Source organism: Ursus americanus, chromosome 11 (assembly GCF_024610735.1).
Source record: "Ursus americanus isolate L20-20 chromosome 11, mUrsAme1.1.p, whole genome shotgun sequence".
NCBI lineage: Eukaryota > Metazoa > Chordata > Mammalia > Carnivora > Ursidae > Ursus > Ursus americanus.
This window is the reverse complement of record NC_142137.1, coordinates 53,358,148-53,386,132: the sequence shown is the minus strand read 5'-3', so window position 1 is coordinate 53,386,132 and position 27,985 is coordinate 53,358,148. Positions and strand designations below refer to the sequence as shown.

Here is a 27,985-nt window from a genome sequence, read left to right as displayed (position 1 = left end):
TCATTAATCTATTCCTTATATATTTATTTAGATATGTTGATCAATCAATGAAAAAAAACTACATACATTTCATGTGCCTGTGGACTTTAGATTCTAGAGGGGAATAAAGATGTATCAGTAATTACAAATCAGGCAAGGATAAAAAAAAATGAAAGAAACAGTTAAGAAATTTGTAGAAAAACCTAACTTAATGTAATTCATCAGACATAGACTCTGAGAATGTGACATTGCTTTAGTGAAGGTTGGAGACAGAAGAGTTTGTGTGTCCCTCTCAGCAAATCAAAAGTTGTCTATTGTGTTTGTAGCAGCACAGATTGTAAGGGAGGGCTTAACATGAGATTGGGCTAGATAGGAAGTCTGAGAACAGACCATTAAGGGCTTTATAAGCCAAATGTAGGGATTTAACATGGCACTTAAGTATAATTAGAAATCATAGGAAGATATTCAGGGAAGTAACATGATCAAATTTGAGTTAATTTTGATAGCCCTGCAGAAAAAGGAGATAAAATATCAATTAAGAAACTAAGAAATTAAGGCGGAGGTTAGAAAGGTTGTAATAAAGGTAGTGGTGGCTAAGCTGTTTTGAAATCTAGAGCAGACTGGGGAATAATTTAAGAAGTATATGCTTTGAACCTAAAACTGCTCTAAAAATTTAAGTATTTAAATAAAGGAAACAGACATGCCTGCTGCCTTCCTGGCTAGACAGACCTCTACGAGGACAAAGGAGGTACTTTGTACCTCTCTGCAAACTCCACCGTGCCCTGCACTTGGATAACTCACAAAAGATAATTCAGGATTGGGAAGATGGTGGAGTGGGAGACCCTAGGCTCACCTTGTCGCCTGGATACAACTAGACAACAAAGACTGGCAGAATAAACTCTATAGACAAAGAGAAGAGGCCACATCAAAGAGGGTGGGGTAGGAAAGGTGGAAACTCTCGGTCAGGAACTAAATGCACTCACAAGACTGTCCACAGGAGGGAGAGCCACTGCAGGCATAGAGACAGAGGAGAAACAAACCCTTACAATGGGGTGCCCGCACAGGGAAGATGAATCCCCATAACATTTGGCTTTGAGAAGCAGAAGGACCAAATTTTGTGAGTTATTAAAACCAGTGGGACTTAAAACCTGGAATTTAAAAAAAATCAACAGGCTGTGCTCTGGGAGTGAGTTCCCACCCTTAAAAACACAGCATAACAGCCAGTGGAGATACAGCTAGAAGTAGCAGTTTGAAAGGTGCCTGCAGCATACAGCAGGGAGTTATTTACTAATCTCAGAGCATGTCCTGAAGGGACAGAAATCTCTGGGTAACTCCTCCAGGAACAAAGGAACTGGCAGGTGCCATTTCCCTCCTGTGCCCCCAACACAAACACACCAGCCAGCTGCGGGACATGTTTCCTAACTTGCTAGGACTGCTGCCCTCTCCTCCAACCCCCATGCTGTGCTTTCATTGTCCACCTCTTCTGACAGCTATCTCAGTTCTGTTGCTGCAGGACCCATTCTACAGAGGACCAGGGGACGCAAAGCTTGTTAGCACTAATGCCGCACTGTATCACTCCCCTAAACTGTGCTTTTGTGGATCTGCCCTCTCCGATATGTACTTGGCCAGAGCCCATACAGGTTAGACCTGGAGGCCTGGCAGTATACAAGCAGCCCCTACAGTGGCCAGCACCACTCCAAAGTGACTCTTGCCCCATAAAGAGGGAAAGATAACCACATACGGCAGTCAGATGGAGGCCCTAGCAGTGGGGTGGAGGCAGACAGCTGGTTTGTCTATAGGCCCCACCCACCAACGAAAGCTTCTTAGAGGACAACTCAGGGAAAGCACCCTGCAGTTTGGTGCTACTGCATCTCTGTCACACACTTGTGACTCAAATCAAGCCCAGGGTGTCCCCAGACTGGCTCACTAACACGATAGGGACCAAACACTGACTACAACAGGCAAAGAGAGCCATTGATCTGAAGGAAAAAGTGGGTTAGCCACACAGCAAGGTGCATGCATTGCATTAGGAGACAACCCTGAAGTGCGAAGCTCTGGTGAACAGGTAACACTGTACAGCAGGGCACTACGGGACCTCTTTTTCATAGTGCCATTACTTTCAAGTACAGGTGACATAGCTGTCTTTCCTAACACACAGAAATAGACACATAGAGTTAGACAAACTGAAGAGACAGAGGAATATGTCCCAAAGGAAGAAACAGGATGAAATCACAGCAAGAGACTTAAAAAAAATGGAAATATGTAATATGCCTGATAGAGAATTCAAAGTAATGATCATAAAGAACTCACTGGACTTGAGAAAAGAGTGGTGGACATCAGTGAGACCCTTAACAGTGAGATAAAAAAGAATGAATCAGAGGTGAAGAACATAATAAATGAAATTAAAAATAAACTAGGTGGAATAAATAGTAGTAGATGAAGCAGAAGAACAAATCAGTGACCTGGGGGGCAGAGTAATGGAAAGTAATCACGCTGAACAGGTGAGAGAAAAAAGTTATGCAAAATGAAAATAGACCTAGGGAAATCAGCAATACCATCAATTGCTGTAGAGATTCCAGAAAGGGAAGAGAAAGAAGAGGGGGCAGAAAATATATTTGAAGAAATAATAGCTGAAAACTTCTTGAACCGGGGAGGGAAAAGAAATCTAGATCCAGAAATTATTGGCAGTATAGGAAAGGAAGTATATAATATTTTTTCAGGATTAAAGGAGAAGGTATTGGGGAATCTTTAGAGTTTGGCACAGGAACTTGAAAAAAGCCAATGTAATTAACATAATACTCTATGTTAATTATGCTGGAATTAAAATAAAAAACTTAATAAAAAATAGAACATACAAAACAAACACCAAGACATTTAGGATACTCCCCCAAGAATTAAGCAATCCATCTATGGTAGAACTACCAAGATAACAGGCTAAGCCAAGGTGGTAAAAATTGAAAAAAACAATCCAGATACATGTGAAGCCTTGATTTGATATTGGTAGCCTTTGGGAGAGGTTTCCAAGTATGTTCATGTGAATGAGTTCTGGCCCTTTTCTCAAGACTTGGCAATGAGCAATACCATCTCAATACTAAATGCCATTTTTAAGATTGTTTCATGAGACTCCACTAAAAAGAAGCAGCATAGATGCTTAAGGTTTTATGGACTTCTTGATAGTCCCATTATGTCAATGAAATGTGTCCCTTTAAAAACCAATAGATTAGAATTTTTCAAGAACGGCATGCTAAATTCTGGCAAACGCTTCTGAGAGATTAAATAACAGAATAAATTATGTACTTTAGATTTGGCTAAAGGAAGGATAGGATTTTCAGAGAAAGAGTCAAGACAAAAACAAATGTTTTCAGGGAAAGAAGGGGGTTATCTAAAGAAAGATACAAGAATCCAACTGGAATCTGATTACTTACCAGCAATATTGAATACTGCGATACATCCCTGGGTTCCTGAGGATAATTTTTTAAGGTAAAATTATGTAAGTAGTCAGTCTTCCAATCAGTTTTTTCTCAGCTTTCTAGAGACTCCAAGTTTTGGATATTCATTTTTCTTAGGAAGTTTCTTCAGCAACCATGACAACAGAACAAAGTTGAAAATCAAAAAAAGTGTAGTGGGAAAAATTTCAAGATGATATTATGTAATTGACCTAGAAAACAAGAGGTGCAATTTGGAACACAAACTTAATGGATTTTCAAAAATGATGTTTTAAAGATCATTATGGATTTCAGTCCACAAAGAAAATAAGCAAGTACTAGAAATTATTGGTGATATAGGAAAGGAAGTATATAACATTTTTTGAGGATTAAAGGAGAAGGTAGTGGGGAATGTTTGGAGCTTGGCACAGGGACTTGAAAAAAGCCAAGGTGCAAATATAAAGGAAATAATAGAGATTGGGAGCAATGGCAGACTCTAGGAAGTTAGAACATTTTATTTAATAGACTAGATGTTGCATCACTGAAAATTAGCAAAGGAAATGAGTTAGCTCTGTATTGAACAATATTTCCATAGTAATAGTGTAAATACGACTTATTTATTTTCAACTTTTAGATTGAACCTGTTGAACCTATTGATAGAGCACAGGGGAATTGACTATGGTCAAAAAATGAAAATGTTATCAATCTCACTAAAATAAATAAATAAATAAATAAATAAATAAATATAAAGTAATAACTAAAAAATTTGAAAGTGAAAATGTGTGGAGATGGAGAAAGAAAGGAAAAGATGCTATCATTTTTTCCCTAAAAGTAGACTAGAAAAGCAGGGTGGAAGTAGAAGATACATATGTTAACCATACTTTTGAGAGTTTTTTTTTTTTTAGAGATTTTATTTATTTATTCGACAGAAATAGAGACAGCCAGCGAGAGAGGGAACACAAGCAGGGGGAGTGGGAGAGGAAGAAGCAGGCTCATAGCGGAGGAGCCTGATGTGGCTCGATCCCATAAAGCCGGGATCACGCCCTGAGCCGAAGGCAGACGCTTAACCGCTGTGCCACCCAGGCACCCCACTTTTGAGAGTTTTAATAGTGAAGCTGGAGAGAGATGTGGGAGTGAAGAGGGTGAAAATAAGATAATTTAGTTGGGTATGTTTTGGTTTTCTCTTTTATTTTTCTGCGGAAAAAAGTATGTTAGTGTAATGACATGTTTGAGTAAGGAAGGGACAATTGAAAAGACAGGAGAGAGAAAACCACCTAAAGGCAATCCTTTGGAGAAATTATGAAAAATGGAATTTGGAGCATTTTAGATCTTTCCTTTATCGTATACAGAAGCCAAACAAACTGGATACTGAAAAAAAAATCATTTTTCTTAAAGTCCATCTGATTGTCTTAGAATAAATGTAAATTATTCCTTTACCATGTGATTCAATAAGAGTATTCCATATCAAAATATAGCAAATACAATTGGATACGTTATGCTTTGAGGAAACCATTTGATACATGTGGACCTAACTTATGAATATAAGGGTAGAAATAAAACTTTAAAAAAAATATTTTATTTATTTTTTTGAGAGAGAGAGATAGGGAGACCACAGAGGGAGAGGCAGAGGGAGAAGCCAACTCCCTGCTTAACAGAGAGCCCGACATGGGACTCAATCCCAGGACCCTGAGATCATGACCTGAGCTGAATGCAGACACTTAGTGAACTGAGCCATCCAGGCACCCCATGGGTAGAAATAAAATTGTATAAATAGTGATATAGTCAATATTATACTATAACTCATAGCTACCTACCATACCTCCAAGAATCCTGTTATTTCAAATTGCTATACTTTTTTATAATTAAAAATTAAAAACATACAGAAAAGTACAGAACTATTAGTATAGCTGGGTTTATCATCCTAATGTAAAAGAATTTGTGCAACTTCCACATTGGGTGTAAACCAGAATTTTATGAGCATTTGAGAAGCTCATTTTACATTGCTTTCCAGTCCCTAATCTTGCATGTCTGCTTTCTAATTATTCTGACTTCTAATGAACTATTATTGGCCTGTTAAGCCTAATGGAATAATACAGGGGTACTTTTGTGTACCTGGATTCATTTATTAATTATTATTTTTGGAGACTTTCTCATGCTTTTGCATGCTAAAATTCTTCATTTATTTTCATTGTTATATAATGATCCATACTATAAATATACCACAGTTTATGTTTTCTAGTAGACATGTGGGTGTTTCCAGTATAGAGATATTATGAATAATGTTACTATGAATATGTTTGTAAATATCTTTTGGTAGACAAATATACACATTTCTTTTGGATGTAACTCAAGAGTGGAAATACTTGTTCAAACAAATTTAGTAGAAAACACTAAGTATTTTTCAGAAGTGATTTAAGTAAAACACATTACAACTAGAAAAATGTGAAAGTATCCATTTCTCTATGTTCTAACCACCATTGCATTGTCAGTCTATTTAATATTAGATGTTCTAGTATGAGGGTAGTGTTAGCTTATTGTTTGAATTTTATTTTAGTGATTACCAATGAAGTTGAGTACTGTTTTGTAATTTGTCATTTGCCTAATATCTTTTGTGAACTGCATACTCAATTTTTATGTATCTATTTCTTTGGGATAATATGTCTTATTTATTTTAAAGAGTATATATATTTACTGGATACAAGTTGCAAATCTTACTCTGTCATTTACTTTTTTATTTTGTTCATTGGGTTTTGATGAATAGAATTTCTCAAATTTTGTAGAGTAAAAATTATCAATACTTTCTGTATGTGTGTGCTCATGTGTGTATGCATGTGTGTTTTCACATATATATAATTCAATTACAATTTATTTTTATCTGTTGTATGAGAGAGAATTCAGATTTTAATTTTTCTCATAAATTAAGAAACAGAATACTTTTTTGAAAGGGATTATGTTATTACTGCATCATGGTGATTTGTAGTGTGTACCAAGCAGAAGTGATAAGCAATGATAAGCACCACACCTTTGCAAGTATTCAGCTCTCCCATAATAATGTGAAAATTGTCATAGATAAAACATAAAACAAAAAATGTGGCTGAGCTTCACTACAGATACTGAAATTTTGTTACATTATTTTCATATGCAATGAAAATTGAATATTACTTTTTGTGTGTTTGGCATTTTTTCTTTCTTAAATATTTGATGGAATTTTCCAAAGATGCCATTGTGGCCTGGAAGATTTTGTTATGGGAAGATTTTGAATTATGAATTCAAGTTACCTAATAGAAATGGGCCATTTAGACTGTGTTTCTTCATTCTCTTTTGGGAATTTATTTCAGTAGATTTATACATTTAATATGCTATTTTAATAAGTTTAACAAAATTGTAAATTTCTTGTTCATTTCAATAAAGTCAAATATATTGTTATAAATATTTTCATAATATTCTCTTGTTAATATTTGCTTGCCTATAGGATCTGTAGTTATAACCCAGCTTTAATTCCTGATATTACTAACTTTTCTTTTTTGTGTGATCAACTTTATGAATTTTTCAAAAGAAACACTTTGTTTTCATTTATTTCTCTATTTTCTTTTTATGTTGATTTGTGTTTCTGTCTTTATCATTTCTTTATATTCTTTTACTTTGATTTTAATTTTCTGTTTTTATTTTTTTTATTTTGTAGTGAAACTTGATCATTGATTTTAGGTGATCCTTAATGTAATTCATATAACTCAGAGCTATACGTTCCTTTTTAATAACTTTTACAACATCTCACCCATTTTGATATATTATGTTTTTATTTTTACTCAATTCAAAATATTTTATAATTTGCCTAGTGATTTATTCTTTGATCCAAAGGTTATTTAGAGATAGGTTTATGGATAGCCCAGATATAGTTCTGTTTTAGATTTTTAATTCTCTGAAAGCAGTTCTGTTATTTTCAGAGCACATACTTTGTATTACTTTCATCCTTTCCAATTTATTGTTTTAGACAGAACATGGTCTGAATTGTAGAGTGTTCCACAAGTACTTGAAAATAATCTGGTTGCTGTTACTGTTGGGTTAAGTATTCTGTAAATGCCAACTAGGCCTAATAATGCAATTGCCGTTTTCAGAGTTTTCTTTTACTAACTTTTTTAATCTGTTTGTTCTACCAGTTACTTCTATTAAAGTTTAAAAACTTTTACTATGGTTGGGATTTATGCATTTCTCTTTTCTAATCAGTCTGTTTTTGCATCATATGTATGAAGTTCTGTTAAGGGCATATACAGGACCATTGCTACTTCTTGATGAATTGCCCCTTTTTATTAGGAAGTATTTCTCTTTATCACTAATAATGCTGCTTGTTCTGAAGATTATTATGTCTGTTATTAATATAGTCATTCCTGGATTTTTATTAATTTTTCAAGATTTTTAATCTTAAAAGTCAAATAACTTTTTCAATTGGCTTAATTTTAACCAATGGTGTATGTATATTTAAGGTACATTTCTTGTAACCAGTATATAATTGGATATTTTAGACTGCATGACGATCTTACTATTCCAACAGTCCCTTTTAGGTTGGTTGGAACTTAAATATGTCATATTGTTTTGTCCACTATATTCTTTACCTTTTCTTCTTTTTGGTGATACATTTGGTATCAATTGAACATTTGTTTGTGTTCCTTTTTTTTCTATTATCTTACTACATATACTTCTTTTGTATTTATTTATTATGTAGCTTATCCGTTTACCATCAAATTATTATATAGCACTTCACCTATAACATGAGATCCTTCTAATAGTATAGTTCCATCTCCTTTTTATGCTCTTTCATGCTGTTGCTGTCTTACATTTTTCTTCTACATGTTTATAAACATCAAAATATAATGCTGTCATTTTTGCTTGAAAATCAGTTATCTTCTATAGAAATTATAAGTAAGAAAACAAAATTTTGTATATCTACTCACATATTTACCATTTCTGACCCTCTTTACACCTTAGTGCAGATACAAGTTTCCATCTGTTACCTTCTCCTTCTGCTGAAGGCCTTCTTTTAATAGTGCTTTTGGTGCACAGACATCACCAATGAATTATCAGGTTTTTTTTTTTTTTGGTCTGGAAATCAGGTTTTACTTTATCTTTATCTTTGAATGATATTTTCTGTAGGACGCCATTCTGTCGTATTTTTGATTTACCCAGTTTCTGATGGAAAGTTTGCAATAATTCTTATCTATGTCCCTCTGTATGTGATGTTTTTTTCCTTTAGCTGTTTTTAAGATTTTTCTTATCACAATGTTTTCAGCAACTTAATTATGATGTGCTTTTGTTGGGGAAGGGGGAAGAAGGAATCTAATTCCTGTGTGGATGTTTATCTCCTTTGGGACACTCAGTTTTTTGAGTTTGCTGATGTCTATTTTCTTTAAATTTGGGAAAATTTTGGTGACTGTTTTAAAAAAATACTTCTTCTCTCTCATCTTTCTTCTTTTACTGGGACAATTATTATCCATATGTTAGACCATTGTTTTTTTCAGGCTTTGTTCTCTATAATGTTTTATAGCTTTTTTTTTTCTACAGTGATTTAATAAGTTCAGATATTATAATTTTTGATATGGAAGTTCCACTTGGTTCTTTTTACTTTTTCTACTTTTCTCTGAATTATATTTATGTTTCCTTTCAAATAAGTGTATGCATTTATAGTAGCTATTTTAACATTTTGTCTGGTAGTTCCATTATTTCTATTATTCAGTGACTTTTTCTATTGAACTTTTTTTGGGTTGAATTTCCCACTTGTTTGTATGACTGGTGATTTGTATCATGTTGGAGGTAGTAGATACTGAAATAAAAATGTCTGGGTTTTTATGTCCTTTAACAAGTGTTCAGTTTTGTTTTGACAGGCGTATGTGGGCCAATGTGATAACTTTGAGTCATGTTTTATGCTACACAAGAGTATATTTTAGCTACTTGTCATTTTATACTCAGGCTAGATTCCTCTGGGATCTGTACTGCATGATCACATAATTACATGTTGCTGGGTTATTTTACATTTATTTTTGTAGGATTCTTATACTTACCATACTGGGATGAGATTTTGGTTATCCTGTATACAGACATTTCTAAGAAGTATTTCCGCATTTCCATATTTTGAAAACGTTTATTGTCATTTCTTCTTCTTTGAGTACTTGTCAACAATTGCTTACGAAGCCTAGAGGACTGAAATTTTAATAAATAAGTAAGTAAGTAAGTAAATATATAAATAAATAAATAAACAAATTTTATTAGAAGAGGAAGAGGGGGAGGACAGTTTAATGGCTTCATGATTATTCCAGTTTTTAATTTCATGTTTATGAATAGACATATAGACAAATCCACAATTCTGTTTGGAGACATCAACATATCTATGTACATCTACTTTTTTATACCCTATTCTGTTTCATGTTATACTCTCTTGATTACTGTAGCTTTGTTTAAATGACCTGAAATCATGTAGTGTGTCTTTTGACTATATTCTTTTTAATAATATTTTGAAAATTCTAGCTATTTGCTTTTATTTTTGTGCTATATGCAAAGTGGGATACTATTATTGGAATGCTATTATTGAATACTATTTTTGGTAGACTGTTTAAGGAAAACTGTAAATTACAAATTTCGGACAGCCACTAAAATTTTTTAAGTAGTTATGAGTAATAGGCCAATTGTAGAGATAAGATGGAGCCATGAAAAATACATAATGAGTACAAATGTAGGAAGAAAACAAAAAAAGAAGAAAATTATGAAGAAAATTTAAAAAGAGAACAAATAGCAAGACAGTATATTTTAAATTAGTCATATATGATTATTTTAAATGTAAGTGGTCTAAGAGTATCAGTTAAAAGACGAAGAATGCCAAATTTAACATGAAATTCGTACTTAGGTATATGCATTTAATAGAAAACACTCTCAAAATATAAACACATAGAAAGGTCAAAAACTATGGGATGGAAAAAGAAATACATACAAGCCATCACCAAAAGAAATCTAGTATGTTATTCATATCATACAAAGTAGAGTTCAGAACAAGGAATAGAAACAGGGAAAAAGGAGGACATTACCTAATGTTGATGGAGTTGATTTTTTAAAAAGATAAAACAATTGTAATTGTCTACACACCTAACAAAATGCATGGATCAAAACCTGATGTAACTGAAGGGAGAAACAGACATATCCACAGTTATAGTTGGAAACTTCAAAACTCCTCCATCAGCAGTCTGCCAACCTCAGGGTTGTGGCCCAGGGTCTTCTAGTGGACCATTTTCATGCCTTTGCCTCTGTTGAAATAAAGAACCCTCAACGTTATGGCCAACTAATCTTCGACAAAGCAGGAAAGAATATCCAATGGAAAAAGGACAGTCTCTTCAACAAATGATGCTGGGAAAATTAGACAGCCACCTGTAGAAGAATGAAACTGGACCACTTTCTTACACCATACACAAAAATATATTCAAAATGGATGGAAGACCTCAATGTGAACAGGAATCTGTCAAAATCTTAGAGGAGAACACAGGCAGCAACCTCTTTGACCTCAGCCACAGCAACTTCTTGCTAGACACGTCTCCAGAGGCAAGGGGAACAAAAGCAAAAATGAATTATTGGGACTTCATCAGGAGAAAAGCTTTTGCACAGCAAAGGAAACAGTCAACAAAACTAAAAGGCAACCTATGGAATGGGAGAAGATATTTGCAAATGTCATGTCGGATAAAGGGCTAGTATCCAAAATCTATAAAGAACTTCTCAAACTCAATACCCAAAAAACAAAAAATACAGTCAAGAAATGGGCAGAAGACATGAACAGACATTTCTCCAAAGAAGACGTACAAATGGCCAACAGACACATGAAAAATGCTCAAGATCACTCGACATCAGGAAAATACAAATCAAAACCACAGTATGAGATACCATCTCACACCAGTTGAAATGGCTAAAATTAACAAGTCAAGAAACAACAAACGTTGGCACAGATGTGAAGAAAGGGGAACCCTCTTACACTGTTGGTGGGAATGCAAGTTGGTACAGCCACTCTAGAAAAAAGTATGGAGGTTCCTCAACAAGTTAAAAATAGAGCTACCCTATGTCCCAGCAATTGCACTAGTAGGTATTTTCCCCAAAGATACAAATGTAATGATCCGAGGGGGTACCTGCACCCCAGTGTTTATAGCAGCAATGTCCACAATAGCCAAACTTTGAATTAAAAAAAAAATAACCTAATCCTCAGCGTTCTAAGAAACATACAAAAAACCATGACACCACTGTAGTTCAGCCAATGTGTTAATTCAAACCTGAGTTAACACCATAAAGCAACCAAGAGCATGGGGTGGGGGGAGTTTCCTAACCATAAGGATGCTTCCTTGAGGCTGTTTGGAGAAAGCAATTACAAATATTAGAGTATAATCACTCCTCACCCAAGTATATCCAATGAACGAAAAGATGAAAAAGTAAGAAAGGAACCTGGATACAAGAGGAGAAAATAGTTAAATTGTAAAAGCCTTCACAATTTAACCCAAATGGAAAGCTAAAATTTACTAAAATAATTTATACAACATTTAAAAACAGTGTCGATTAGCTTTTGGATCACTGTAGGTTCCGAATTAACTTTAACATCTATTGAAATGCACCAACTGTCAAATTTTCATGGCCTTAACACTACTGGAACCCAATCTACAGTTATACCTGAGGATTTCATTAAATTTAATATAAGGTGCCTACTAAAATCTTAGAAGACAAATATATATGCCTCACCTTAACCATCGAGATTATTGCCTTGCCCATGGTCATAGCATCCATTGTCCTAATTTTAAGACAGTATGAAAATGGGCATGGATGCTCTGACATATTAAGTGACAAAATAAAATTAAGTCTTGTGGCACTTACCAGTTGGCTTGACAAAATGGGACTCCATAAAATGCTTCTCTACCTCCACCTTCCCAGCACCTGCTGCCCTCCATTAAAATGATTAATATAGTCCAATATAAACTAAACTAAGGCCTGCAGGGATTAAAAGGTATTATATAAGACCTAATTAGTGAAGGAGTTAATATCCGTTAATTCACTGTTTTTATTCTTAACCACCCAATATGCTCAGCTCTTAAACCTAGAAAGAATGAATGGTGCCTCATAGTGGATTACAACTGTTCTGCTGTGATCCTACCCATCATGACCCCCTATACTCCAAATTATGAAGTTACTGCCGCCATCAATTTAGCATCCTGTCAATATTTTCTATTATAGATTTGCATAATCTGTTCAGTGCTTATTTCAACAGCCTCTCAGCCTTATTTGGTCTTCACCTTTAGAGACACAATTCATTTTTACCTGGCTACCCATTGGAGGAACTCATCTGCTCTCTTACACAATCTTTGCAGGCAAAGATTGTGTTTTGAATAAATAGAGTTAATTGGCTAATATGCCCTAGTTTACTACATAATATAGGTGTTCTGTTTATTTCATATATACTCTTTCTTATTTTTTTTTTTTTGAGCTTAATAGGTGCTTGCAGATAGTCAGACTTTTGAGGCCTTTTTCTTTTTGCCTGTAAGCGTTAAAACTTTAGACCACCTGCAATTTAATATTTCATCAAACCTGACTTTTAAAATCGGAGTTAATTTTTTGTTTATGTCATTTATTTTCATGATCTTTTTAAAAGGATTCTGACTCTTGCATACCATATTTTATTGTTTTGCCATAAAATTAGCATAAATTTTTGAAGACTGAAACTATCTCTTAGAGATATGTACATTTTCCTTCTTTTTTCCCCTGGCATTTGTTATTATAAGTAAATCTAAGGTCAACAGATTTGTGAGTAGCCATTAATCTTCCCTGAATTGACACTCATAAATATGCAAGTTTAGGAATTTATTTAACACAGAAGATGATTATTTCTATTAAATGTTATTATTGCTCTATGAATTTATTTTATTCTTCAGAAATACCAATAATCCATAATTTGAATTTATATTACCTCTCCTGCATTTGAATAATTTCCTTTCATTTGATCTTATTTTTGATCATTGTAATCTGAAGGCCTTCCTGAATGGCCTTTTTATGTAATAATGGTATTTTTAAAAATGATGATTGTACACTTTTGAATCTAATATGACTTGAAGTATCTCGTTGTTTTCTTTCTTTATTTTCATTGCTCGAGTCATGAAATACCCTTATTTTTTACCTGCTGCTTCTCATCCAGTTCTCTTTTTATATCTCTTTGAATGGTTTTATTATTGTGTTCTTGTCTTTTTACCTTTGGTTTATAAATTTCATGCTTTTCTTCAATTGTGAATTTAGAGCAAATGCTTCCTAAATATGTATGTAGTGATTTTTCTGAAAGCACATTTTTTCCTAGCATCACCAAGGCCATGTTCTCATTATTTTTAAAAATATTTACTTATCCTTGAAAAAGATGTTTGCTCAGTCCTGATATATGTCTGTGTACATAATAGTTTATTTCGATCTCTTCAATATTACATACTGTTTTTAATATTTTAGAGTACCCCAGGGAACTTTTAGTCATATGGAAAGAAATATTCAACACATTTTTATTGGTAATTTATTTAACATTCCATTTATAAGAATGCCATTCTATTAAATTTTTTTGTTCTAAAATGTATTAATAATCACCCAGTTCATCCCCCAGTTCTCATCCATTTCTCTTTTTATATCTGTTTGAATGGCTTTATTATTGTGTTCTTGTCTTTTACCTTTGGTTTTATAAATTTCATGCTTCCATGCTTTTCATGCTAGAAAAGTAAAAACTTTACTTTTTATAAATGAGTTATCTCAAATATTGAAACATTGATCACAAATTCATTTAATAAATTTTTCTGAAAATTGGGTAAATCCATACATTTTAATGCCAAACCATACTTCTAATATTAACATATTTAAAATATTTCAAAAATATAAAAAGGTATGCAAATCATTACATTGATAACAAAACATTTTATTTACACATATCATTTTTTAAATACAAACATCGTGGTCTTAATTTTTTTTTGTTAGATCTATACAGTTTCTAATACTCTTCCTAGTATTAAAGAATATTATGAAACTCAAAAGAAAAGAAATGTTTTAGAATGGTAGAGTTTTCAAATTTTTGTCTCAGGATGTAAGACTTGATTATACCCTTTATGTGATTCAAACCAAAGACAACAATTATTAGATTGACATCTTTTTTTCATGTATTATTTTAATATGAAACGCTCCAGCTTGATCTAATTTCTTATAGCCTGGGTCTTTAGGTTTTGTTTGGCCAGGGTTAAACATAGCACATTGTCATGTTATTATTCTATATTGGCCTGTTCTGTTAGCGTTATTGAAATCTCATATATGAGGAGATAGTTGGTTGACATTAAATTAGTTTTGTTTTACAGTCAGGAGAGGACATGAAAAGGTGTAACTGCAGTCCACAGAGACTATCACAGTTCTTCTTGCCATAGCTCATTTTTACCATTGATGCTATATCCACATGTACAGAGCACCCACACGCATCATTTTGGTCCCTACATATATTGCATTTCTAAAAATGTTATCTCCCAAATATACAATATATAACCCATGCTCTGATTCCACACAATTAGTAAATGCCACTCTGTTTAATTATGGTGTAAAGGAACTGCACAAATCAGAATGTTAGACATGTAGCCTCAAATGGTGTGAAAGTATGGTGTTTATTATTTTTTGCATTATTGTGGTTTATTTTGAAATCATATTTAAGAACAAGTGATTAAGGCCCTAAGATCCTTAGCACATAATAAACATGCCCTAACTGAAATGAGTATTTAAGTTCCACAAAAACACTGTGTTGGTATAATATAAGAATGCATTCCTTATCTCTGTGGGGGTCATTCATGGGAGTACAATAATAATATAAACTAAGTATTGCTAATTAACTAAATATTATTCATATCAGGGCATTACATATTAGTAAAGGTCAGAAATCAATTTTTTAGTTTTGAATATTTTTCTGACCAGATGAGCCAGAAGCTTCTTCTAAAATTCCCATATTGGAAATCTGCTTTTCTTCATGAATGCCAAAATACTAAGATAGTCTCCTTCTTACTAGTGGACCACTTCTTTCTTTAAAGAAAAGAAAGTCTACAGGTCATTATTTGCCTTCTTTATACAGGTTCTCCATTCTAATTCAGAATTATTTTTATATTTTATTTTTTAATATATATGATTAGTCCTGAATCATTTGTTAATTCCAGTGACTTTCCATCCCCCTTTCCAAATCATTTAGGTATTCATGTATTTTCTAAAGAACATAACTCAGTAAATTTTAGCTAAAGCATAACAGCATTTATCAGAAGACTTTTAACATGTTTAATTAAAATTCGATTTGGCTAAAATTTATATTTCATATTTCCTATTAGTTGCCTATATATAGCCCTTAGCTATATAAAATAATAAGGTTGGATTACAACAGATTATGTTTATGATTGACTGGGGAGAGTAAATGGTGGATTCTAAAGTCCTGTAATCTGAATATCCCAGTGTCCATATACAGACAAATTTTACATTTCTTCAAGCTTTGGCTGCTTCCCAGAAGAGATTAATGCTGTGTCAGTATGCACACACGCACACACACACACACACACACACACAAACAGACGTCACATCTTTATAATACTTGCCTTCTAAATAGTGTAAGATTCAGTAACACTTTTGGTTAATATTAATTAGCATACACTCATTCCCTGGTTTTTTAAAAGAAAAAAAAATTGTACCTTGTCTAAATGCATTTCACTTGTACTGCTTTGTTAGTTAACCAAACAAAATAGGAAAAAAAATACTGTCAACAAGTGTTCAGCCAAGCTATTCTGACAAACCTCGAGAACATTTAGTGTCTTTATTAATAGATCCAGATCAGAAGTAACACATATCAGGGATTTTATTTAGTTGTGATTATGGGTAAACTGCTAGGTACTTTAGACATTTTACTGGAAACTGATTAACATTTTCAGAAGCTTCCTAAGTAAATCTTTACATATTTACATTTTGTTTTTTCATCAGATTCTTATCTGTCCATACTTTGACGTTAGTCAAATGATAACATTATTTCATGAATAATGGAGTTCACAGAGATTTAGGGATTTTTCTAACCCTTAGTTATTTTCTTGTAAAACAAGTTCAGTTGAGTAACTTCTCAAAACAGAACTGCAAATGTGTTTGTTATATTGTCATCTGTTAATCTATGCATATTAAAAATAATGTCAGCAGCAGAGTCTTGAATAAAAATACATTTGGATAAGGTTGACTTGTTGTAACTTATTTTTTCATATATGAAAAAGAAAAGCATTTTCAATAAAACAGTAAGACACAAAATGTTCTTGCAGTGCCAGCTAATCGCTCAATGGAGTAGCAGGTATTGAACGGACCATCCGAGATTCTTTTTGTATCTGGGAAAGTGAAATACATAGAGTAAACTCAGATGAATTTTCAAGATGAACAAACACAAAATGTACAGCAACTATCAGAGAGTTTCAAAACTGGATTGGTCTAGAAAATAGGTGCTGTTTATTTGTAGTTCATTTTATTTCTCATCCAGAGACATCATCACGTGGAAATGTCAGGTAAAGGGAAGATTCAGGAACTTATTTAACTATGCTGTCAGATTTCTTCAATACCAGATCTTCTTTAAAAACAAAACAAAAATTTGTTTTGACAACAAGTAGAAGATGAAAGTTTTTTTAAAAACTTTTAATTTTTTCTGGATATCTTTCTAAAGGTTTAAAACATTAAAGTAAACATTAGCAAGGTAAGTAAATTTTGTCTATTGTTTGCAGTAATAATGTTAGCTGTTGATGATTATTAATTATATAAAAGCCACTCAATGATATGTCTTAGAATAATTTGCTCATAATGACTTACATTCAGGATATTAATTCAAAAGTTCTCATATTTTGAGTATTGTGGCCTTGTTGCTACAAGGCAGAGGAGGCTTTGGAATCGACTTTGCAGAACATGAAGTGGTGGGATCACTCTCAGTTATCTGAGGAAAGAGGAAAACAATTAAAAAAAAAAAACCTGACATAACAACAAATAGACATAAAAGAGTTCCTAAAATGTGGAATCTCAAATTAGGTTTCCCATATTACTAGTTAATATTATTCTCTCGGGTTTTTGAACTAAAATATAAAAAGTTGAAAAAAGAGAATCAAAATGACCCAGGGTGTATATTTTATTTATTGACCCCTTTAAGACATTATAATTATATTGTTTTGTACAAACAATATAGTGTATGTTTCTACAATTTTAGTTTAAATTTTAAAGTTATTCAAATTCAAAATCCTAATAACCTGTCTATATTTTTATTTTTAAAGTGAGGTTTTTTAGACAGCATATAATTTGGTCTGACAATCTCAGTCTTTTAAGTGATATCTTAACATTATTCACATTTAAAGTGATTATTGATATGGTTGTATTAAAATCTGTCACATTGCTTGCTGTTTTCTTTTGTTCCATTTGCTCTTTGTTTTTTCCTGGACTTTTCCTATAAATAGAATCATATAATATATGGTCATTTTTCACTGGCTTCTTTTAATTAACAAAATGATATCAAATTCATACGTGCTGTGGCATGTGTAAGTACCTCATTGCTTGTTATTGCTGAATAGTATTCTGTTGTGTGGCTATATTTTCTTTATCCATTCATTAGTTGATAGATGTTTGAGTTGTATCCACATTTCTGCTATTATGAAGAAGCTGCTTTGAATATTCATATTTTTTATGGGAATGTTTTCTAATCTCTTGGATATATATCAATGGCATTGCTGGTCATATGATAACTGTGTTTAGCTTTTTGAAGAACCGACAAGCTGTTTTCCAAAGTAGCTACACCATTTTACATTCTCACTGGGAATATATGAGGGTTCCACTTTCCCCTGGAAACTAACACATTATTGGTTATCTTTTTAATTTAATTTTATTTTTTTATTGTAACCATTCTAGTGAGTGTGAAATGGTATTCATTGTAGTTTTGACTTACATTTCTCTAATGTCTAATGATGTTGAACATCTCTTCCTGTCCTTATTGGCCTATGGGTTATTTTCTTTTGAGAAATGCCTATTCAAATCCATTGCCTTAATTAGTTTATTTGCCTGGTTATCGTTGAGGTGTAATAGTTCTTTATGCTTGAAGCATGTCACTTATCATAGATACAATTGAGAAATATTTTCTCTCATTTTTTACTTTATTGTGTTTACAGAAGTTTCTAAATGTGATGAGGTCCAATTTACCTTTTCCTTTTCCTTTTATTGCTTGTGATTTTTTGTTTCATATATAAGAAATTATTGCCTAATCCCAAGTCACTGAGATTTATTCCTATTTTCTTCTAAGAGTTTTATAATTTTACCTCTTATATTTAGGTTTATGATTTATATTGTTTATTTTTACATATGATGTGACTTACAGGATGTGAGGTCTTTTGCATGTGGATGCTGTGTTGTCTGAACACTGTTCATTGAAAAGAGTGTTTTTTTCCCATTGAATTGTCTTGGTGCCTTTGTCAAAATTTAATTGGCTATGAATGTAAGGGCTTTTTTTCCCTAGACTTTCAAATATTTTTCATTGATCATCTATATGTCTATCCTTATGCCAGCACCCTACTTACTTTAGCTTTGTAGTAATACTTATTATTATCTTTGTTATTATTATTAAGATTCCAGTAGGGATAGGATTCATGGGAAAAATCTACTTATAGCTCGACAATCATATCTTACCTCTGTCACCCATCTTTTGGCTCTACTTCATGAGTAATACAAATGATGTAATTTATTTTGATTCTTTATTTTCTTTATACACTAGGAATATGACATCGAATTTTGTGATCCACATTCCACAACTTTGCAGGAAATTTAGTTACTTAAATTTGCTGTTAAGATTATTCTTAGCTAGTTTTAAGTGTCTAAAAATTTTACATTCAAATTATTTATATGTAAATGTTATGTATATGTTGTGTTAGCCCTTTTTTTGAAAATATAATACTGTTATCCTGTCAAGTATAATAATTAAATTCAAATTAATTTTATGGCTTTACGAATGAGGCTTTTATTGATATTTATTAAACTAGAGAATGAATAGCATAGATGTGAATACAACACAAGTTACAAAAATGAACATTATGGTCCTTATACAGCAGGAGAGGAGCAATTGCTTATTGATTACAAGAGATCTTTCTGGAATACATATATCAATTATGGAAGCTGCTTAGCTCTGACCTATCAGTCTGTTATTCAAATCAGCAAGCATTGACTGGACATTGTTCTAGACATGGGACAGATTAGCAAACACAAATAGCAACAATGAAGAAATATCCAGTATTTCTGGCTAGAAATTAGTTATAGTATGGTATAGACATAAACAAGGAGGAACTGTTTATGGTGATAAGTACTAACATATAGACAGGCAGAGGGAGGGGGCTCCCTAATCAGATGGGAGAGTCATTAAAGGCTGGAAGAAGTGAAGTTTGAGTAATGTATGAAAGATAAGTAGGGCTAGTATGATTAGACCTTCTGATAATTACTGCTGCTGCCAACTGGACTTTAAATTTTCTATCTTGCTTCACTAAAAATAATTTGTTTCTATTATTGAGATTATATTTTAATACTATCTCACAACACAGAAGTATTTATGAAAGTAGAAGTCATGAAAAAAAAAGATATTAAGCGAAGACATTTTAGATGTTAAGCCAATGTTAATTATCAATAGTGGATATTTGTTGAGAGAACAAGAAAATTAAGTTGTAAGATCTCTGTTTGGTTCCGTTGTCTTAAAGAATGTTAAAGTGTAATTTTTTTTCAAGATTGATTTATTTATTTGAGAGAGAGAGAAGGCGGGGGTAGTGCATTGGGAGAGGGAGAGAGACTCTCAAGCAGACTCCCACTGAGTGTGGAGCCCATCATGGCAGGGCTCAATCTCATGACCCTGAGATCTTGACCTGAGCAGAAATCAAGTCAGATGACCAACTGATTGAGCCACACAGGCACCCTGGAAGAGTCATTCTTATAAAAGATCATTGTTGCTATCTCATCTTTTACTTGAATCCTGTGATACATTTTGGGAGGCGTGGAATTAGATGTTTGCTAATTCCAGTCACGTGTGTAGTTACTCACTGATTTGAGGAAGATGTGAAGGTGATTACAGGGCTACAGACCTTCTCTTTTACACCAGGGTATATAATGCACATATTCACAATAATTTTTCTGCTCTCAGACATTATAATTTCTTATTGTAAAAATTTCCCAGTCTAACTCTGCAATCTTATAATCCAACTTAACACATCCTCTCATTGTGTGAGAGTAGAAACTGATATATATTTCTTAGGAGATAATTCCCGCCATAAAAATATGATTTTTTAATTAAAAAGTTGATACCCAGAACCAAATTAATTACTCTTTCTTCCCAATAAATTATACAGAAGGAGGTTACACTGTCATTAGGAGGAAAATAGTATCATAGCACTCAAAACTGTGTTTATTCTGTTATAAGCACAACCACCTGAGAAAATCAGCTAGTATTAGAGAGGAAAATACTCTGCTTGAAAGTAAATTTGTGTACAGACTCTGAGTTAAATATTATGTTCCAGTGAGATTAGCAAACACAAATAGCAACAATGAAGAAAAAGCCACTAAAATCCTTAAGAGCAGATAATCTGCCATTCTCCGTTTCTGTATGTGAATGTTATCTGCTCCAGCTATCAGGAAGAGGCTGTCAATCAGCTCTGTTGCTGGAGTGAAGGAGTAGATGGTACAGTTTAATTTTATTATGGAAATTGATTTGCATCTTTTATATTTCTTGATTGAAATCTTTCCAGGTAATGGCATTGAAGAAGACTCATAAAACTGCCATGACTGGGGTAATAACTATTATTATGATCAAATTTAATAAAAAAAAAACTTGCCTGCAATATGGGAACTATGAATAATTCATGTAAACTGTTGCTTAAAATGTGATAGAGAGGAAAAGACTTGTAGAAAAAATCTTAATGTATCCAGACAGGGATGATAATTGGTTTTTGCAAATAATGAATACTTCATGTACAAACCAAGACTAACAAGGCTAGAGGAGAAGACTCCACATAGAGGAAATAATACTACATATCTGATTTTTGCCAGATAAGAGGGATAAGTGGTTTTTTAAAAAAGAACTGTCAGAAAATGAATATTCTAAAAATTACCTTTTAGAACATCACAGTGTTTCTTTTACATAAAGAATTGAGGAATATTTAAAAGGTCTGTATTCTGTAGAGAACAAACAGATGGTTACCAGAGGGGGTGAGTAGGGGGATGGGTGAAATAGGTGAAGGGTATTAAGAGCACATTTATCCTAAAGAGCTCTGAGTAATGTATAGAATTGTTGAATCACTATATTGTACACTTGAAACTAAGAAAACACCGTATGTTAACTACACTGGAATTAAAATAAAAAATAAAGATTTCTTCCCTGAAAAAAAATTAAAAGTCTGTATTCATATATTTATGAATGACCTATGAAAAAATGAACATTGACTCCGGTGATCAAATTTAGCATTTTCCTGTGTATATTATTTAACAGTGTCAGAGGCCTAGAAATCCAAGTTAAGTAACTCTAAAGGATTTGTACAGATTCAATATTGGAACAATATTTGTTTTGAAAAAGAAGTTCAAAAATGTTAGTTTTAATTTATTTGACATATAGCATTTTCACATGCACATTTACATCTCTAGCTATAATCTAATTCTCTGAGTTTTGTTTCAATTTAATCTTGTTTCTTTTAACTTAATCTCTCTGTTTCCTGCTTTTATTGGCTACCATCTGGTGGAAAAAAATTGCAATAGCAGAGGAAGGTTAAAATATATGTAATAAGACAAAGGTTTTAATTGTAAATGTGATTGACACCTAATACTACTGACATGGATAACAAGCATGTGCCATTATGACTATGCCTATTAAGCTCTTAAATAATTTGAAAATTTATATTTGTTTATATATAAAATATCTATCATACTTTAATAAGTTCTAAGGAGGTAGAGACCAGTTTAATTGTTTCAATGTAACCAGGATGCCTGGCCATAGACAGACTTGTTTTACATACATTGTTTCAGCATAATTATTAATAGTACCCACTTTCGCTCTTAAACTATACATATTAGATGACAAATTATACATTCCTTCTATATATATGATCAGCAGTTTGCGTGGTGCCTGTGGGCATATTATGCACTAAAAATTTTTAATTCTTTCAGAATATCTTTTGAGTTTTATTTTCCACTTGTGTGAGATAATTTGGCATAGATTACTGTGGGAATCTTCATGAAGGTAGTATCAAGAAAATAAACCTTTAATTTTGAATAAAAAATGTAATAGTTGACCAGTTACTTCACATCTTATTATTTTGGAAGCATATTAAATAGAAAATTGCTTATAAAACCTGTAACTTTTTCTTAAGCAGTTAATAAGTACAGTGTGGAATACAAACATCTGTTCCTTAGTAATTAGCTCATCGTGTCTCAATATTGATCTCCTTGCACTTGAGAATAAATGGACTGAAAGAAAGATTTGACAGATACAATGAATTACTAAATACAGTACATCTTTAATCAATCAAAGGCAAAAATTGATATAATTGCATTACATGTACACATAGTGATGTGTATATCATGTGAACAGAATAATTCTGCATTAACAAATAATGATTTTATATTTATATAATTTATATATAATTTTATATAATAATATAATAATTATTTGTTAATACATTCTCACTATTCATATTAAAGGAGTACTATATAGTACTCCTTATGATTCATCTCAAGAGTTTATAAGTCTCAAAATTTCTTATTTGTTGTATCTTGTTTGTTCTTAAGTTCTAAATTTAATCTTTAAAAATCAAAAAATTTTATTATTGCTATGTAATTTTTTAAACATTTTAATGACCCTAGATATCATGTAGCCAACCTACTTAATTTAAAAGCAACAGAGGTTATATTACAATCTGATATATGCTTATTTCTTTATAAGTTAAAATAATTATCTTCAAAATACTTCAAAATAATATGACAACAGAATTAAACTACAGTGTAAAATGTGTTGCAGTTAGTTGATTATTTAGCTATAGTTAAATCACAAATCTGTTGTCCAGCTTTGGTTCATCATTTTCCGTTTCTCTTTAAATGATTTGCTATCCCTGGAATAATTCCCAAGAATTCAATGTAAGAATAGTCAGGAGAGTTTTTAAAATTTTGAATTTTGAGGTTTTTAAATTAAAAATTATACAAGGGAAAAATGTAAAATAAAACTCCCTGGTTCTTTAAAATGTGAACTTAATGATGTTAAATAATAAATATAAAATGTGTTCCTCTATGTGTATGTAATATGTAAATATTTGTTCTATGTAAGAAAATTCTAAAGATTATAGGATCTATATTCTAATCCACATATAATAAATATATATATATATATATATATATATATATATATATATATATCACACCATATGTCTTTTTCTTTGTAATAATCAAGTAGCCTTCTCACACCATATCATCTGCCCCTTTCAGGTCTCATATTTTGCAACATAGAATTTTATATATTTATAATAAGATATATAAGAAAACACTAGTTGGTACAATAAAATTAAAGTCATACAAAAATCATTTGTAAAATCTGAAATCAACTCTACTTAATAATATGTTGTAAAGGAAAAGCCACATGGTCTTTGTTATAAAGGAGGTACCAAAAAAACCCCCACCTGGATTGTATTTATAAATAAGTATTCTTTTAAGTTCTCAAATGACTCTATGGATAATTAAAGTATTATTAATATTTGAGTTGAGCATAAATGAGAAATAATGGCTGTGGTTTAAATATTGATATGTATATACAAACATACAATCTTATTGAATTTCTTAAAAGATGCTAGGAAAATAATTTTTTGTGAAAGCTGTTAAAAAAAGAATCTGTTAATTGCCATTTTCCTGTATAAATTGTATTGTGTGGTAATCAAAGATTTCATGAAGAAAAGTTTCTTTTATAAAAATACCTAAACTAATAAATTAATCAGTGTGTTAGAATTAGTATATCATCATTTTCAACCCTGAAGTCATTAATGTATGTAGGGAATTGTCATCAATGACTTCTTATGGAACAATTCAGCAACCAACCATTATGGCCTTCTGATGCAAGTACTATGCATCTATTATGTAGAATTCCTACTGAAATTCAAAACTGAATCTATGGATCTAACTCTTAATTCACAGAGAATAAGAAGACAGAAAAACATGTTAAAAGAGCACAGAGAGGTAATCAGGAAAATTTAGACTCTGTGAAACTATGTAGGGCAAATGACCTATTTATTCTCCCCTTCCAGGGGAGGGAAAAAAAATTAAAAGAAGAAGAGATAAATACATAAAGATAAATTTAAGAGACACACTGGTTAATTCCATTGCATAGAAGTTATTTGTATCCTGATCCCAACAAATCCACTGCAAAACTTTTAGGAGATAACTGGAGAAATCTGAAAACTCACTGGATATTTGATGATAATTAGGAACTAACTTTATGGCAGTTGATATTATGATCATATTTTTGAAAGCTTGTGTATTTTAAGAGGCACATATGAAACATATATAGAAGAATAAAATGTTTCAGTTTAACTCTTTAAAAAATTTGAGATGGGGTTAATTAGTGGGGATAAAGATCAAATAAAATTGGTCATGAATTTTTATTCATTGAAGCCAAATGATGGGTACATGGCACATGATTACATTTCTCTCTCTCTTTTTATGTGTCTATAAAATTAAATGTATGCATATATATGTATATTCATATATATACACATATGTGTGTATATATATAGTATGTTTTCCATGGAGATTCTTAATGTACTCATATTTTTTTAACTTCTCTTCTGAATGATTTTCTTAAAACATACCTTAAATTTTATATTAGACTTAGTAATATAATGTATTGAGGTAAGGGTACTCTCTTTGCATTATATTTTTAAGTTTTTATTCTACTTATTAGAACAAATGAAAAGAAGAAATTTATAGAAATGTATTTTGTGTAAAATAATGACATATAATTTTAGCATAATGGTTTATCAGTAAAACATTTGATCGATAAAATATTTCCTTGACTGGATCTTGAATATTTGCACAGAAAACTCTACTTAGTTGTTTCAAGTCTCCAGTTATATCCTTTTTTTCCCTCAGAAATTATATTTTAAATCCATAAGATGATGCAGTTTGTTGCACCCCAGTGTTGGATTTTGCAAGACTTTTTATTCCCCAAATTATTACAGTTAGGCAATGATGGGGACAGCTAAATACTTTGGAAGAAAGAGCATTTCGATTGCTAGGGCAAGTCACATTGATAAATTATTTCATCTGAAATGACAGAATTCTTCCCTTACGAGAGAACTACTGAATTTTAGCTCTAAGTGTACATTCTTTATCTATTTAGTTCATATTATCTATTTTTTTGGTTCAGGTTTAAAGAGAAATGATCCATCAGGTAAAATATAGAGCAATGATGAAAGTTGTAGGGAAAATTGTTTTGATTAGACTCATTTTTAAACTTTAGTGGGTTATTAATTTATTCATAAATGTGTGCTGCATAAACATGCTTGCTATGATCAGTTTCTTTGAGAACCAGGAAGCTGGTAGATTATATAGATTCGTATAAGATAGCTTTCAAGGTTGTGACCAATTTATTAATCCTAATTATTGTATTAAAATGATTGGCAATAGTAACTGCAAAATAAGTGATAGCAGTTCACCATTTAAAATATTCTAATACTTCAAAGGTTATTTACATGCTTAAAAATTTCTTGTGCTAATAATTGGGGAAGGCAAAGCCAAAGAATGAGTCCGAAGTACATATTAAGCTAATGAAGCTAGAAAAATATAACAATTATGATTTAAGCTTAAAAAACCTGATTGGTTTTTATTTGACATAAGGAGGGTGGAAATAAATATTTACTCACAAAACTATATTGATAAATCATCTCAGTGCCTTTCAAATAGCATAAAGGCTTAAATAAGCCATGTGTCCTAGTTCAGTCTGCTATAAAAAAATACTGCATAAATTACTTCTCACAATTCTTGAGGCTGGAAGTCTGAGATTACAGTGCCAGCATGGTGAAGACCCTCTTCTGGGTCCGGAGTGAGCTAATTCCGCAGAGTTGGTGTTTTTTTTTTTTTTTTTTTTTTAAACAGGAGCTCTAAATCCTATTATGAGGACCAAACCCTCATGACCTAAGTAACTCCTAAAAGTCCCACTCCTTAATACCATCACACTGGGTATTAGGATTTCAACATATGAATTTGGGGGCGGAGAGCAGACACAAACAGTCACACCATAGCACCTTGTTACCATAATCTTTATCATTTCCTCAAGACACATACCCTAAATTGCTTTTCATTTAAAGTTCGTTTTTTGGCATTTACAAGGAAATGAGGTGGCATGGTAGTTCTTTAATCCTTTGTAGACAAGGGCTGTAAAAAATCTACGTAGTTTCCTGTTTCTGAGATTATGGACTGAGGTTGGAGAACTTTTCATTGCCTGTAGAAGTTGCAAAATAATGGCATAAGATTTTGGCTCTCAGAACCGCACCATAGTGATTCGCAAGAACAAACATCTCAGAAACAGCAGCAAAAAGGGAGCCAAAAAGACAGTAGTTGATCAGTTTTTTAAGAAACATTGATATGATGTAAGTAGGGTTGGAAAATGTTAACCTGAAGGGCTCAAGGAACTAAAATTGCATCTGACGACCTTTAGGGTAGTGTTTTTGAAGTGAGCCTTGCTCATTTGCAGAGTGACTAAGGATGTTCTGGGCAAAAACTGCCTAAGCAACTTCCATGGCATGGATTGTACTTTTGTGCTGTGTTATCAAAAAAGGGCAGGCTATTATTGAAGCTCATGTTGAAATCAAGACTTCTTGTGGTTATTTGGTTCGTCTAGTCTGTGTTGGTTTTACTAAAAATAATGCAGCAATCAGATTCAGAAGACCTAAGTTGAGTACCAGAGGTCTGCAAAATCCAAAAGAAGGTGGTGAAATTCATGACCCCAAAGTTGTAGATCAATGACTTGAAAGAAGTGGTCAATCAATTGAGTGCAGAGAGCTCTAGAGAAAATATAGAAAAGTATTGCGTGTTTGAATTGGGAAATGTAATGGAGCTTCATGGTGAAGGAGGTAGTACTGAAAAGCTATGAGGGAGGAGACAGGTGCGAAAGTTAAACAAACTGATGGGTATGAGACACTAGTCCAAGAATCGGTTTAAAATTCACACTTTAAATGCTGACAAAAAAGTTTCATTATGGAAATAAAATAATGTTATAAATATAGTTTGGGGAAGAGACTTGAATTTGCTGAAAAGCACACATTTTTTTGAAATAATCCTTGGAGGGGTGCCTGGGTGGCTCAGTGGGTTAAGCATCTGCCTTTGGCTCAGGTCATGATCTCAGGGTCCTGGGATTAAGCCCACATCAGGCTCCCTGCTCAGTGGTGAGCCTGCTTCTCCCTTTCCCTCTGCCTGCTGTTCCCTCTGCTTGTACTGTCCCTCCCTCCCCCCTCTCTCTTTTTCTTCCTGTC

The 27,985-nt window shown here is 32.4% G+C and overlaps 1 pseudogene; it reads left to right on the top strand.

Moving 5' to 3' along the window:
• Window positions 1-1,390: 1,390 nt before the first annotated feature.
• Window positions 1,391-27,674, top strand: LOC123800431 (small ribosomal subunit protein eS1 pseudogene; annotated as a pseudogene).
• Window positions 27,675-27,985: the final 311 nt, after the last annotated feature.